Consider the following 16,619-nt stretch of genomic DNA (forward strand, 5'->3'; position numbering starts at 1 on the left):
CCAGGGGACTTGTCTACTGTCACTCTTTCTAGAATTGATAATACCTTTTCGTAACTAACCTTGATCCTTTCTAGTCTAATATCTCGTATCTCACTCTTCTCCTCTATAATATTCTCCTTTTCCTGAATGAAAACCAATGAGACATGTTTGTTTAGTAGCTCTCTGATCTCCACAGGGTCCACACTCAACTTCCCATTTCTGTCTTTCACTGGCTCTATTCCTACTCTAGTCAACCTTTTATTCCGCACATACCTATAGAAAGTTTTAGGGTTCTCCTTTATTCTATCTGCTAAAGTCTGCTCATGTCCCCTTTTTGCTCTTCTTAACTCTCTCTTCAAATCCTTCCTATCTGATCTGTAACTCTCCAAAACAGACAAAAAATGTACTCATAAAATTACACAATGAAACATGAAGAACAGAATAAAGAACCCCTATAGAACTTAATCTATCCAAACTAGACTTAAATATGTTGTTCCAAATACACGCAACAGTTCCATTAAGCAAACTCTCTTGAAAAACAGTATAAAAATGAAACTGACGCTTACAGGTTGAAGTTAGAAGGGTAGAAAGAGAAAATTTCCACACCGCTCACTGTTGAACTCCTAACCAGTTCTGGACTGAACTAAACTGCTCAGCTAGTGAGCTAACAACTTCCCTCTCATTCTACAGGTCACTTTTAAAACATGACCACTTTGGCCTGAAGTCTCATCTGTTTACATGTAAACAAAAGACCTCTCAAAATCCTTTTCATCTCTGTACCAAACCAGACTGATCAGAGCCTGGCCCAGTGTGTTACCACTCTGAAAAAAATCAAGGACAGAGTATCCTTGAGCCAAGGAACAGCTTTTAGAAAAAAAAAGGACTAGCTTTGTGACACTGGTATAAGGTGAATTTGCTGTATGCCAAAGCTGAATTGTGGGCGCTGTTTGGATAACGCAAACTTTCTACTGAAGGGGTATAGCGATCTTCTATAGTGTGATTTTCTACAGTGCAACATTGCACAGGAATGCAACTATCACATTATACCAGAAATACCCGCATTATGGAGGAGGTGCTTTCAACTATCCTTATTGATTATAGTCTGTTAGTCAAGCATCCTAGGTCTCAGTGTTTCAGGTCATTTGGAATTATGGTGATAAAGATGGAGCTGTAGGAACCTGATAAAGGTATCCCTTGTGATCCAAATGTTTCAAGGATGAGTGTAGGGCCAAGGAGATGGCATCTGCTGTGGATTGGATTGTGACAGTAGGCAAATTGTAAAGAAACAAGGCAATCTGAGAAGCTGGAGTTGACATGTGTGCCATGACTGCCATCATGGGTCTCGAGGCAGTTCATAATTACAGTGGTCAGAACCACCAGGCAGTAATCATTGAGGTATGCTGCATGATTTTTCATTGGCACAGGGATGATGATCATTTTCTTAAAGTAGGTGGGAACTTCACATCATAGTGAGGAGAGCTTAAAGATGTCTGTGAATACTCCCACCAGCTGGTCCAAGAAGAATCTGAGTGCCCAACCGGGGACTCCATCCAGGCTGGCTGCTTACCATCGGTTCACTCTGAAGGTGGCCAATAATGACATCTGTGGCAGTGACTGTGGATATAGGTACAGCTGAGGCTTTTGGGGCAAATGACCGTTCTTCTGTTCAAAATGAGCATAGAATGCATTGAGCTTATCGGCGAGGGATATGTTGTTGTCAGCAATTCTGTTTGACTTTGCTTTGTGGCCGTTATGTTGTGTAAACCTTGCCACAAGCAATGGGTGTCCATGTGGTTAACCTGGGACACTAGCTTTATCTGGTATTATCTCTTCATGTCTCTGATGGCTTTGTGAAGGTCATACCTGGATTTCTTGTGTTGGTCAGGGACACCTGACTTGAATGCCTCAGGTCTAGATTTTAGTCATTGGATATCCATCCACAATTTCTTTGATAATGCCACAAACATTACATTTAGGCAAACGGGCAGGAACATAGCCATAGGATACGTGAGCACCAAATATCCACTAAAAGACAAGACCAACTATCACTGGTATTCTCGCACACAAAAAAGATCAGGCTAAACAAAGACACGCACATATTCCTAGAGGCCTGGCATTCAAACTGGAACTCCATCAATAAACATGTAGATTTGGACCCCATTTATCAACCTCTCAGAAGCAGAACCGGAAATTATATCACCTACGACAACAAACCAAGACACATAATTAGCAAGCGGAATAGAACACAAGCCCTTCACCTGGTGTTACCTAGTATAATGATGAAACGTCTGAGAACAAAACCTTCCAGCTCAGTGAGCAAATTTACAACCTGATCCACAACCTGAGCTACAAATCTCCAAACTCTCATCTATGATTTCTGGTTGGGGAACATTCAGATTAACTTCTTTGGTATGCAGTTTTCGAATACACTTACTGATGAAGTCTGTAACAGTAGTGGCATTGTTGTTTAGGTTGGCTACTCAATTATTGAATAAAGACCCAGTCCACTAATTCTAAGCAGTCCCATAGAAACTCATCGCTACCACAGACCAACACTGTATGACTTTCTATACCGTATCCTCACTCTTCAGTTTCTGCTTGTAAGCTTCGAGAAAGCTGTGGTAAGCTGGTCTGATTTTCCCAAATGCAGGCGAGGAATTGAGCTGTAGTATATTTGATGGTTGAGTAGCAATGGTCAAGTTTGGACCTCTGGTGAGACCGGAGATGCGTTCATAGGTTTTTAGTAGCACACTCTTGAGGTTGGCCTGGTTGAAGTCACTAGTGAAGATGAACAAGGTATGCTGTCCCAAGACTATTTGAAACAGTATATATGTCATCACATGCACTCTTCACTTCCTCATGGGGTGGGATGTAACCTGCTGTCAGGTTAGCAGAGGTGAACTCCTTCAGCAGGTAGTAGGGACAACATTTTACCTTTAGATATTTCAGGTTCAGGGAGGAGTAACTCCCCTTACCGAGCAGGCATGGGGTGGCACGGTGTCTCAGTGGTTAACACTGCTGCCTCACAGTGCCAGGGACCCAGGTACAATTCCAACCTTGGCGATTGTCTGTGTGGAGTTTGCACATTCTGCTCGTGTCTGCATGGGCTTCCTCTGGGTGCTCCGGTTACCTCCCACAATCCAAAGATGAGCAGGTTAGGTGGATTGACCATGCTAAATTGCCCATAGTGCCCTGAGATGTATAGGTTAGGTGCATTAGTCTATGGTAAATGTAGAATATTAGGGGAATAGGTCTGGGTGGGCTACTCTTCAGAGGTAAAAACAATGACTGCAGATGCTGGAAACCAGATTCTGGATTAGTGGTGCTGGAAGAGCATAGCAGTTTAGGCAGCATCCAAGTAGCTTCGAAATCGACATTTCAGGCAAAAGCCCTTCATCGGGAATCAGAGGGTCTCAGACCCTCTTCAGAGGGTCAGTGTGAACTTGTTGGGCCAAAGGGCCTTTTTCCACACTGTAGGGATTCTATCCTATTAAAAAAGGTGAATAGATAAATACTCAGGTGTAAGGTACAGTCAGCTGTAGCAGGATTGAGCCGTGTCTCTGTAAAACAGAGCACCCAGCAGCCTCTCAATTCCCTTTGGAATGTAAATTTAGGTTTGAGTTCATCCAGCTTTTCAATGGCTGGGACATTTCCAGGAGAATGTGAAGGAAGGGAGTCTTGTTTCAGTCTCACCTGTAGGCCAGAGTGGGTCTGCCACATTTCCTGGCTGCTTCATGTCAAGCCTGTGAATCAGTGAGGGGAAACATGCTGCTCCGGAAGGCAAGCGTATGCATCCAATGGGGTCCTGGACCCTGGTCATGAACAATCCAGGGGTTTTGGCTTCAGCTTGGTCGGGCCTTCTCAACGCTGGGTCTCCGTGGAGTCACATCTGGTTCCTCCAGTTTCAGGTTTCCTTGAGGTGGGGCCTGCGAGAAGCTGGTACGCCTCTGATCCCTCTGGGCTTGTGATTCTATTTCCAATGTTGGCAATCCGGCCTCATCAGTGAAAGGGAGTATCCAAACCAGAAACCAAACAGACCATTGTTCATAATTCTGATACACCAATAATTAAGGGTTAAAAGACCAAAACGATTATAAGAGATCTCGGGAGAAGATCTGCTGGAGACAGTTTGCAAAGAATCACCATGCTCTGGGGACATCTTGAACTTGTAAGGTAAAAAAATACGCAATCCAACAGCAGCTTGCTCTCCCAACTCAATGTGCCTACTTTTGAATTATAATCACTCAAAAACAACTCCCCCTGCACTGCAATCCAAGCAAGCAAACAGCAATGGCCCAATTGGAAGAGAGTAATACAGGAGCTGGGTTTGTCTGTACCTGGACTACTGTGTGCAGTTTTAATCTCCTTATCTCAGGAACGATATTAATGAGATGGAGGAAGTGCAACTAAGGTTTACCAGACTTGTTCTTGGGATGATGGGACTGTGCTATGGAGAGAGCTTTGGAAAAATGAGTCTGTATTCTTGAATTACAAAAACTGAGAGATCTCATTGAAACTTATGAAATACTCAAAGGGTTAGACAAGCAGATTTGGATATTTCCTCTGGTTAGCTAGCCTAGAACTAGGGATCACAATTTAAAAATATTTCAAAAATAAAAATTGAGATGAAAAGAACTTTTTTTTTGCCCGGAAGGTTGTGAACTGTGGAAATTCTCTATCCCAAAAGCCTTTGAGTCTGTTTATGACTGAGATTAAAAGAGTCATAGAGTCTTACAGCACAGAGACAGATCCTTTGGCTCAAACTGGGCCATGCTGACCAAAATGTCTACCCACCCTAACCCCATGTCCCTCCACTTGGCCCAGATCCTGCTCATCCTTTTGAGGCCATGGATTTGTCGAAATGTCTTTTAAATGTTGTTAATGTACCCACCTCAACCACTTTTGCTGGCAGCTCATTCCATATGTGTGCCACCCTCTATGTAAAAAGGTTGCCCCTCAGGTTCCCTTTTATTCTTTCCCCTCTAATCTTTAACTGATGCCCTCGATTGTCCAACTCTGGGAAAAAGACTGAGTGCATTCACCCTATCCATGCGTCTCATGAACTTCTATACCTCCATAAGGTCCTCCCTCAGTCCCCTATGCCCCAAATAGATTTCTGATTACCAAGATTGTACAGGATTATGGGGATGGGGTGGGCAAAAGGCATTGAAGTATTTGAGCAACCATGATCCAAGAACCATACAGGTTTGACAAGCTCCTGTTCCAATGTTCCTCACAAAGATCCTGTGGTTCCATACTGGCCAGTCCATGGGATAGGGCTAATGCTGTTGGACAGACATCAGGCCACCACTCAGGAGTCTGATCACTTCTCATCGAGGGCTGTCTGGTTCGCTTGTTCAAGGGGGTGATATGTGATCATCCCATCTGCAGAAATAGGGAGGCGAGGGGATTGCAATTATGACCACTGCCATGGAATGGGGTCTCAGTAAATTGTTCACCAGGACTGGGGGCTGCAGACTGGAGGAAATAGGGATGAAAATTGTGAAAGGGAGCACAGTATCTGCAAGGGGGAGATGGTAAAGGGGTGAAATTGAAGAGGTTTACAAAGCAAAGGGCTTTGTCGGTGATCAAGAGCACCCTGGTATCAGAGAGGGCAATGAATGAAAGGACGTTAGGTCTAGGCTGATGTGGCCAGGTTGTGTAGGCACCTGGGAAGTTGTGAAACTCAGTGGGTTTACAGGAAGGGGTTGGTTTGGAGTTCACTGGCACATAGTTGGTAGAGGCTGCATACCACTGGCTAAAGAGTGCTGACTGTTGCCTTCCATTGTGTTTGAAATTGAAAATGTGCAATGAGGAGAAAAATGGCTGGGCGCACACACAAGTGGGCAGGGGATGCGGGTTTGGGGGTGTATGGGGGGAAGGTGTTGCAAGACTCCCTCATGTGAGGGCTTTAAAAAGGGAAAGGATGTTATGCACAGACCAATGAACTGCACAGGACATAAACCCATGGAATCCATGTTCCCTGACCACCTGGAGGCCTGGCACTATTTTTTATGTTGCACCTCCAGACATCACTGAACAACTCATTCACACCTATACTTTGGCACAGCTGCCGTGAAAGAAATACATGTTGTAAAAGGAGGGCCACAGGTGTCCGCAATACTTACTGTCCTGTGCAAGCTACAGGCTCTCAGCACAGATCTCCATCCATGAAACATCATCTGTGCTCATGAAGTGATGCCTCATGTTGTCATAGTACCATTGAGGATGACACAGAGTCTAGCAACTGGACGTAAATCGAAGTCAGTGACCTTCATAAAAAGTACACAATCACAGTTACACCCATGCCACCAAGTTACCCTCAGAGGTTCTCTTCTTCCTCTCGTTCCCACTGTATCTGAGTGCACCCCTGGTCCCTGCAGCTGGAGTGGAGCCAGTCCCATGTCCAAAGTGCCAGTTGGACCTGAAGATTTGGTCAGGTGACACTTGGGCCAGACATGCCAAGGCCTACTTGCCACAGGCAAGAGAATCATACTCAACTTCAAATTCAAAGACCTAGAGGAGGTCATAGGAGGAAGGTCAGAGAGTCTGACCAGCACTGCAGTGTCACCTCATCTTTATCTAGATTGAATTCCACTTGATCAACCCTTTTGATTAGCCCGTCTATATTCTTCTGTATGCTAAAGCTATCCTCCTTATTATTTACCTGCACACCAATACTCATATCATCTGCAAACCTACTGATCAACCCTACTACAATCAAGTCTAGTTGATTCATACATACCACAGAAGCAAGGCCACAGCATTGATACCTGTGGAATTCCAGTGGACAAACTCCCTGGCCCAAATGAATTACATCCCATGCTGCTGTAGGAGGTGCTCAGGGGGCTCAGCTGGTTGTAGGGGCTCAGTTGGTGAAGCTATCAAACAGGACTACCTACATGCCAAAAAGCACCTGCACCAAGTGATAGACAGAGCTAAGTTATCCCACAGCCAACAGACCTGCCACACCTAGTTATAAATGGTGGTGGACAATTAAACAACTTACTAGAGGAGGAGGCTCTACAAATATCCAATCCTCAATGATGGAAGAGCCCAGCACATCAGTGCGACAGATATGACTGAAGCATTCACAACAATCTTCATCTAGACGTGCTGATTGGATGATCTAGCTTGACCGCCTCCAGTGGTCCCCAGCATTACAAATACCAATACGAATCACTAAATGTGATTTCAAGAAATTGTTGGATAATTTCTGGGTAATGCAAAGGACCTAATAACATTCAGGCAATAATACTGAAGAGTTAGATTTAGATTACTTACAGTGTGGAAACAGGCCCTTCGGCCCAACAAGTCCACACCGACCCACCAAAGCACAACCCACCCAGACCCATTCCCCTACATTAACCCCTTCAGCTAACACTACAGGCAATTTTGGCCGATTCACCTGACCTGCACATTTTTGGACTGCGGGAGGAAACCGGAGCACCCGAAGGAAACCCACGCAGACACAGGGAGAATGTGCAAACTCCACACAGTCAGTCGCCTGAGGCGGGAATTGAACCCAGGTCTCTGGCGCTGTGAGGCAGCAGTGCTAACCACTGTGCCACCGTGCCACCCTCCAGAACTTGCAGCTTGCCTTGCCAAGTTGTCCCATTCAGTTACAACACTGGCATCTACCCCACAATGTGGACTAATGCCCAGATAGGTCCTGTGCATAAAGGGCAGGACAAATCCAACCCAGTCAATTACTGTCCTATCGGTCTGCTCTCGATCATCTGTAAAGTGATGGAAGATGTTATTAGCCATGCTATCAAGCAGCACCTGCTCAACAATGACCTGCTCAGTGATACCCAGTTTGGGTTCTGCCAGGGTCACTCAGCTCCGGATTTCATTAAAACCTCGGTTCAAACATAGACAAAAGAACTGCATTCCAGAGGGGAGGGGAGAGTGACATCAAGGCCACATTCAACTGAATGTGGTATCAATAAACCCCAGCAAATCTGGAATCATTGGGTATCAGGAGGCATAGTGGCACTTATGAAAATAGTTGTGATCATTGGAGGTCAGTCATCTCAGCTCCAGGATGTCTCTGCAGGAGTTCCTCAGGGTAGTGTTCCAGACCCAACTATCTTCAGCTGCTTCAACAATGGCCATCCCTCCATCATAAGGTAATCCAGAAGTGGAGGTGTTTGCTGATTATTACAAATGTTCAGCACCATTTGCAACTTCTCAGACACTGAAGCAATCCATGTTCAAATGCAACAAGATCTGAACAATATCCAGGCTTGGGTTGGCAAAGTGACATTTGTTTGATACAAACACCAGGCAATGACTGTTGCTATTAAGTGACAACCTAAACACTGCCACTTGACATTCAATGGTGCTACCATCACAAATCCCCAACTATCAACATCCTTGGGGTTACCAACGTCCAGAAACTCAACTAGATTCACCACATAAAAACAGTGGCTACAAGAGCAGGTCTGGGACTAGGAATACTGCAGAGAGTAACTCATCTCCTGACTCCCCAAAGTCTGTCCACCATCTACAAGGCACAAGTCAAGAGTTTAATGGAATGCTCCCCACTTGTCTGGATGGATGCGACTCCAACAATACTCAAGAAGCTTGACCCCATTTCACAACAAAGCAGCCGCATGAAGTGCACCACATAAATAAACATCCAATCCCAGCATCTGAGGAGCAGGAGAGTCAATGTTTCAGGCATAAGCCCTTCATTAGGAATGAAGGCTGAAAACCCCCACTGAATCTCCTGCCCCTAACCCTAAAACTATGCTCTCTCGTGATTGACTCCTCAACCAAGGAGAACAGCTACTCTGTACTCACCCTGTCCATATCCCTCAATCTTCTTCACCTCAATCCTCTCACTATCCTGTCCCAGCTGCCCTACTTTCAGAGAACAGTGAACCTGCTCTCCAAGATCTCTTTGTTAACCAACACTCCCCAGGACCTTACCATTAAGTGTTTAAGCCCTGCCCTGATTTGCTTTTCCAAAATGCAGCACCTCATATTTATCTAAATTATACGCCATCTGCCATTCCTTGGCCCATTGGCCCATCTGATCAAGATCCCATTGTTCTGAGGTAACCTTCTTCGCTGTCTACTACACTTCCAATTTTGGTATCATCTTACCAACCATATCTCCTATGTTCACATCAAAATCATTTATATCAGAGAATCATAGAATCCCGACAGTGTGGAACAGGACTTTTGGGCCAACAAATCCACACCGACACTTCAAAGAGCAACCCTCCCAAACCCATTCCCCTACCTTATTCCTCGACATTTATCGCTGACTAAAGCGGTAAAAACAATGACTGCAGATGCTGGAAACCAGATTTTGGATTAGTGGTGCTGGAAAAGCACAGCAGTTCAGGCAGCATCCGAGGAGCAGTAAAATCGACGTTTTGGGCAAATGCCCTTCATCAGGAATATACAGCAGAGGAAATGACCTGGGAGTTTAAGTGAGATTCTTGTAGAGAGAGGAGGAAAACTTCTTCAAGGCAGGCATCCTTGCAAGAGGATTCTCAGTAGGGTTGAAATCAATTAGGTAAAAACAATGACTGCAGATGCTGGAAACCAGATTCTGAATTAGTGGTGAAGGGCTTTTGCCCGAAACATTGATTTTACTACTCTTCGGATGCTGCCTGAATTGCTGTGCTTTTCCAGCACCACTAATCCAGTCACTGACTAATGCACCTAACCTAAACATCCCTGAACACTATGGTCAATTTAGCATGGCTAATTCACCTAACCTGCACATCTTTGGATTGTGGGAGGAAACCCACGCAGACAGACTGTTACCAGAATCGAACCCTGGTCCCTAGCGCTCTGAGACAGCAGTGCTAATGACTGAACAAAATGACAGAACAAAATGACAGAATTCAGTCGACCCAGCACCAATCCTTCTGGCACACTACTTGGTTACAAGCCTCCAGTCTGAAAAGCAACCCTCCACCACCACCCTTTTTCTTCTACCTTTGAGCCAGTTCTGTATTCAAATGGCTAGTTCTCCCTGTATTCCACATGACCAAATCTTGATAACCAGTCTACAATGCAAACCCTTGTCGAATGCCTTACTGAAGTCCATATAGGTCATGTCCACCACTCTGTCCTCATCAATCCTCTTTGCTACTTCTTCAAAGCAAAACTCAAATCAAGTTGGGGAGACACGATTTCTCATGCACAAAGCCATGTTGAATATCCCTAATTAGTCCTTGCTTTTCCAAATACATATAAATCCTCTCCCTTAGGATTCCCCCCAATAACTTGCCCACACTGATGTCAGGCTCATTGATCTGTAGTTCCCTGGTTTTACCTAACACCTTTCTTAAATAGTGGCATCACATTATCCAACCTCCAGTCTTCCGGCATATCATCCGTGACTATCGATGATAGAAATACCTCAACAAGGGGCCCAGCAATCACTTCTCTAGCTTCCCACAGCGTTTGAGAGTACACCTGATCAGGTCCTGGGGATTTACCCACCTTTATGTGTTTTAAGACGTCCTCCTCTGTAATATGGATATTTTTCAAGATCTAGCTATTTATTTCACTACATTCTCGAGCTTCCATATTCTTCTCCACAGTAAACACTGATGCAAAAGACTTGTTTAATATCTCCCCCCATCTCCACATATAGGTGGCCTTGCTGTTCTTTAAGGGGCCCTATTCTCTTCCTAGTTACTAGTTTGCCCTTAATGTATTTGTAGAATCTTTTTGGATTCTCCTTAACCCTTTTTGTCCTCCAACATCCGTATACTCCTATTGACTTTACACCGTTCTTCAGATTCACTTGATCCCTACTGACTATACCCAATATATGCTTCCTTCTTTTTCTTGACCAAAACCTCAATTTCTGTAGGCATCCAGATTTCTGACATCTACCAGCCTTGTTATCTCATTTTCGAAAGCTTCCCATTTTCTAGCCATCTCTTTACCTGTGAACATCCATCCCCAATCAAGTTCTGAAAGTTCTTGCCTACTATCATTAAAATTGGCCTTCAATTCAGAACTTTAACTCTTCAATCCAGTCTTTTCCATCATTACTTTAAATCCAATAGAATTATGGTTGCTGGCCCCAAAGTGCTCCCCCACTGACACCTCAGTCAGCCTTATTTCCCAAGAGTAAGTCAAGTTTTGCACCAACCAACACTCCATCCTGTCTTCCCAAGGCTCCTTCCCATGTCACCGCAAAAGGTGCAATACCTGCTCCTTCACCTCTTCCCTGCGCACCAGCTAAGACCCTGAACAATCCTTCCATGTGAAGCAGCATTTCTCTAGTGGGTACATCCACATACTGAATCAGAAAATGTTCTTATACACACTTAAATTCCTCTCAATCCAAGCCCTATGGCAGTCCCAGTCTATGTCTGGAAAGTTAAAATCCTCCACCATAACCACCATATTATTCTTACAGATAACAGATCTCCTCACAAATCTGTTTCTCAATTTCCTGCTGACTATTGGGAGGGGTGTGTGTGTGTGTGTGGGGGGGGCAACCTCATCCCAGTGAGGTGACCATCCCTTTCTTATTTCTCAGTTTCACCCAAATAACTTCCCTGGATATACTCCCAGGAATCCCTAAACAAAAACACCATTGGCCTCCTCTCTTGTTCCCCCTTTCTAACATTCCTATTCCATTTAAGCTGCCAGTCCTGTCCATCCATGAGCTACATCTCTGTAATAGCTACTTTATCCCAGTCCCATGTTCCTAACCATGCCCTGAGTTTATCTTCCTTACATGTCAGGTCTCTTGCTTTGAAATATAAAGCAGTTTAATTTATCAGTACTACCTCGTTCTCTGCTTTGTTCCTGCCTGCCCTGCCTGTTTGTCTTCTTTCTCTTCCCAACTGCACCAGTCCTAGACTGATCTCTTTTATCACTATCTCCCCTGGCTCTAACTGCCTCCTGTGTTCACCTGGACGTCCAATCCTGCTATCCCTCCATTTCCCACCGGAATGGTCTGAGAGCTCTCTGCTTCTTCCTCAACCAGAGGCCCTGAGCATCACCACTCCTCTCCGCCTGGCTGAAACTGTTCTCTCATTGAACAATTTGGAAGACCGAAGGGCCTGTTCCTGGGCTGTACATTTCAGTGTTAATTCTTCTCCTTTCTGCCAAGTCCAAAGACTGGCTATGGGTGCCTGCATGTGTCCCAGTTATGCCCTACACCTTTACAGGGTGTATGGAACAATCCTTGTTCCAGTCTAACACTGGCCCCCCTCCTACAACTCTTTTGACAGTACATTAATGACTGCTTCTGTGCTGCTTCATGCTCCCACCTGGACATTGAAAAATGTGTTATTTTGCCTCCAATTTCCCTGTCTAACTTTCACATGGTCCATCTCCAACACATCCCTCCCTTTCTTTGATCTCTGTCTCCATCTTGGAGAGTAAACTGCCCCCTGCCATCCTCTACAAAGCCACTGACTCCCATAGCTACCTTCATTACAGCTCATCACGCTCCACCTCCTGGAAGGTTTCCATCCCATTCTCCCAATTCCTTCACCAATGTCACATTTGTTTGGATGATGCCACCTTCCGAAACAGCATTGTTGACATGGCTTCCTTCTTGCATAACCATGGTTTCCTACCTACTGTGGTTGACAGGGCCCTCAACCATATCCAACCTATCACCCATAATTCTGCCCTCGCCCCTTCTCATCTCTCACAACAACATCATCTGGTTCCCTTTATCCTCACTTTTCATCCCACCAGCCTCCACATTCAAAGGATCCAGACAACTCCAGCAGAACATCACCAGCAAATGCATCTTCCCCTCACTCCTACTGTCTACATTCCACAGGGATTGGTCTCTCTGGGACACCCTAGTCCATCGTTCGATGACCACCAACACCCCATCCCCTCTTCCCAGGGCTCCTTCCCATGTCACCGCAAAAGGTGCAATACCTGCCCCTTCACTTCTTCCTTGTGCACCAACTAAGGCCCTGAACAATCCTTCCATGTGAAGCAGCATTTCACCTCTAACCTGGTCTATTGTATTCACTGCACCTAATGTGGCTTCGTCTACATTGGAAAAACCAAACACAGATTGGGTGACCGCTTTGCAGATCACCTCCAGTCCACACACAAGCATTTCCCTAACCTTCCAGTGGCTGCTCATTTTTTTCTACACTGACGTAGTCCATCTTCTATGCTGGTCTGTGCATCGTACCCACTATGATGTGCCTCCACTATACCATCCTGCTGCCAAATTAGTTTTAACCCTCACCAAAACCACACTGACAAATCTCCCTGCAAAGATGATGGCCCAGGTGTGAGCCATCAGAATTGTATAGGCCCTACCTTCCCAAGTATGGACCCAGTGATCCAAAAATCTAAAGCTCCCACCCACCTCTACTCCGGCATCTTCACGTGTTCTATCCACCTATTTCTGTATTTGTCAGCACGTAATACTGGGAGTAATTCACAAATTACAGCCTTTGAGGTTCTGCTTTTTTTAATCTGCTGTATACTCCCTCAGTTCTTGTTGCTGCACCTCTTGCCTCCTACTACGCATATTGGTACCAATGTGAACCACCTCTGACTGTTCACCCTCCCCTTCAGAATGATTTGTAGTGGTTCAGTGACATCCTTTACCCAGGAAGTTTCCCATCACTACTATTCTCCCACTCTTTCTTGTGCAGCTGAGCTCTGACTCACTCCCACAGGTCATGCCTCACAACTGTTATTGAGCTCTTTGAGGATGTCACAAGATAAGTTGATGAAGGTTGAGCCATGGATGTGATGTATATGGATTTTAGTAAGGTATGTGTTTTTACACAGACTGGTGGGTGCACTGCCAGCAGTGGTAGTAGATTCAGGTACATTAGGGAGAACTGCACATGTAGGGCAGTAAGTTGAGGGTTTGTAGATTAGCTTGATCTTAGATTAAGATAAATGCTCGGTACAACATTGTGGGCCGAAGTTGTTCTAAACAGTTGTGAATTTTTGGAATGTTCTACCAAAAAGGTCTATGGATTTTCAGTTATTCAAAGCTGTGATAGATCGAATTTTGAACTCTTAAAGGAATCAAAGGAAATGGTGTTTCGTGGTAATATTCCTGAATCAGTCATTAAGAAACCCAAATTAATGATCAAGGGATATAGGTTCATCTGGCTCCATGGCAGCTGGTAGCATTTAAATCCAATTAATGAGCAATGTACAATCCATTTCATTTATTAAAGGTCTTCAGAGACAAAAAATACTATCCTTATCTGATCTGACCCACACGTGACTCCAGACCCACAGTAATATAACTGACTCTTTACTCCCCCCTGTTCAGTTCAAGGGCACAAATGCTGGCCTTGGTACCAATACCAAATCTGATCAAAGGTGAAAGAAAAATAATTGGGTTGCATGGAAAGTGGAATTAAAGTCCTTCCTTGGCAAATGGCAGAGCAGGTTCAAGATGCTTATGTAATTTTACATAATTCTTACATTAAAATAATCATAAAGAATTATTTTAAAAAATGATTTTAAAATGTCTTAACACAAACTATTATGGTTGACACAGAATGTACAGAAGCAAACTCAATTGAAGCAGAAGTTAATTTACAGAGTTAAAATCACTTGAATAAAAGAAAATGGTTCACATGTAATTAAGGAAGACAAAAATAGCCATAAGATTTGCCAAGGGATGTCTGGAAAAGAAGATGCTGTATAATTGTGACAGTAATAACTAAAGTCAGCTTTCTCAGAAGACCTCGTTTGATTAATCAGAAGGTCACTAAAACCATGTAGCACATTAAAGGATACTAAAGGGATTATTGAAACTGATTCTCAGCCGAAGGGCATAGCTGCCGCATGATTGTTTTGTATCAAATTGTTCCCTATAGATGATGCTTAAATTCCAGATGAGGTTTATACAGAATTGAGCAGCAGTACTCAAATTAAAATACATAATAATGCCATTTCAGATAGCTTAGAGAGCTCAAATTTGATAGATTTCCAAATAATATTTAGTCTGTGAATATCTAATCTAGATCTTCAAATTATTTTTATAATGATCAGGAACAGTTTTTTTAGGAGTGCAATCTACACAGATTTCAATGTTGCAATGTGAAGTCAGAAAATAACACAAAATAAGGAGAATTAGAATATTCTGGAAACATTTAGCATTGAAAGAGCAGAGATTGTGTTTGAAATATGCATTCTTCTGAAGAAAAAGATTGCTTGCCATTTGAATTCTTTTATTTCCATATAAACTGAATAAATCCACAAATGCTTTGATTATGCTTTTCAGAACCCTTATTCTGGTATATAGATGAGAATCTATTTGTATTTATGTTCTGTTATGACTCCTGTTAGAAGATCCTAAACCAAAATAGCTTAGTTTATGAAAGGACCCACAAATGAAGAAATTTTCAACAATCCAAAAACATAGGTCTTAAATTTAAACAAAACAGGTTGTTTCACATGAAGGACGATTTGCCTGTGAGAGAATGGGAGAATACATTAAAAAGTATGTTGTAGATAGGCAATGGCTGGTATTCAAAGAACTAATGCTTTTTTTTTGCAACGAACATATATTCCTTTAAGGGACAAAAACCCTGAGTATTAGAGTGTTTTAGAATTTATCAAAAGAGATAAGCAAACTCAAATGTGGTTCACTACAGACAGAAGAATCCATAATGAGAAATAAGGAGGCCTCAGAGAAATTGAATAGAGTCATAGATAGAGTCATAGAGTAATACAGCATGGAAACAGGGCCTTCGGCCCAAACTGATCCATGCAGACCACGTGCCCACTCAGTTAGTTCCAAGTACCTGCATTTGTTGCATATCCCTCGAAGCCTTCCCATCTACGTAACTATCCAAATGTTTTTTAAATGTTGCTATTATACCTGCCTCAACTACTTTCTCTGGCTGACCATTCCATACATGCACCGTTTGTCACCTTTCAGCCCTGCTCTGCAGCTTATCTATGTCCCTCTGTAACGTGCAATATCCTTCAGCACTATCCACAATTCCGCCGACCTCAGTGCCATCTGCAAATTTATTAACCAATTCTTCCACGCCCTCATCCAGATCATTTATGAAAATGATAAACAGCAGTGGTCCCAAAACAGATCCTTGCAGTACACCACTATTAACTGAACTCCAGGATGAACATTTCCCATCAACCACCACCCTCTGTCTTCTTTCAGCTAGCCGATTTCTGATCAAAACTGCTAAATCACCCACAATCCCATGCCTCCATATGTTGTGCAATAGCCTGCTGTGGGGAATCTCATCAAATGCTTTATTGAAATCTATGTACACCATATGTACACCACTTTACCCTCACCCACCTGTTTGGTCACCTTCTCAAAGAACTCAATAACATTTGTGAGACACGACCTGCCCTTCACAAAACCGTGTTGACTGCCCTTAATCAACTTAATCCTTTTTATATGATTATAAGTCATAACTCTTATAATCTTTTCCAACAGTTTACCCACAACTGAAGTAAGGCTCACTGGTCTATAATTACCAGGATTGTCTTTACTCCTCTTCTTGAAATAGGGGACAACATTGACTATCCTCCTCTCTTCTGGCACTATTCCTGTAGACAATTACGACATAAAGATCAAAGCCAAAGGGTCTGAAATCTCCTCCCTGGTTTCCCAGATAATCCTACGATAAATTGTTAACCCTCCTCTTTGTGAGCATCAATTC

This window comes from Chiloscyllium punctatum, chromosome 42 (assembly GCF_047496795.1).
Source record: "Chiloscyllium punctatum isolate Juve2018m chromosome 42, sChiPun1.3, whole genome shotgun sequence".
Lineage (NCBI taxonomy): Eukaryota > Metazoa > Chordata > Chondrichthyes > Orectolobiformes > Hemiscylliidae > Chiloscyllium > Chiloscyllium punctatum.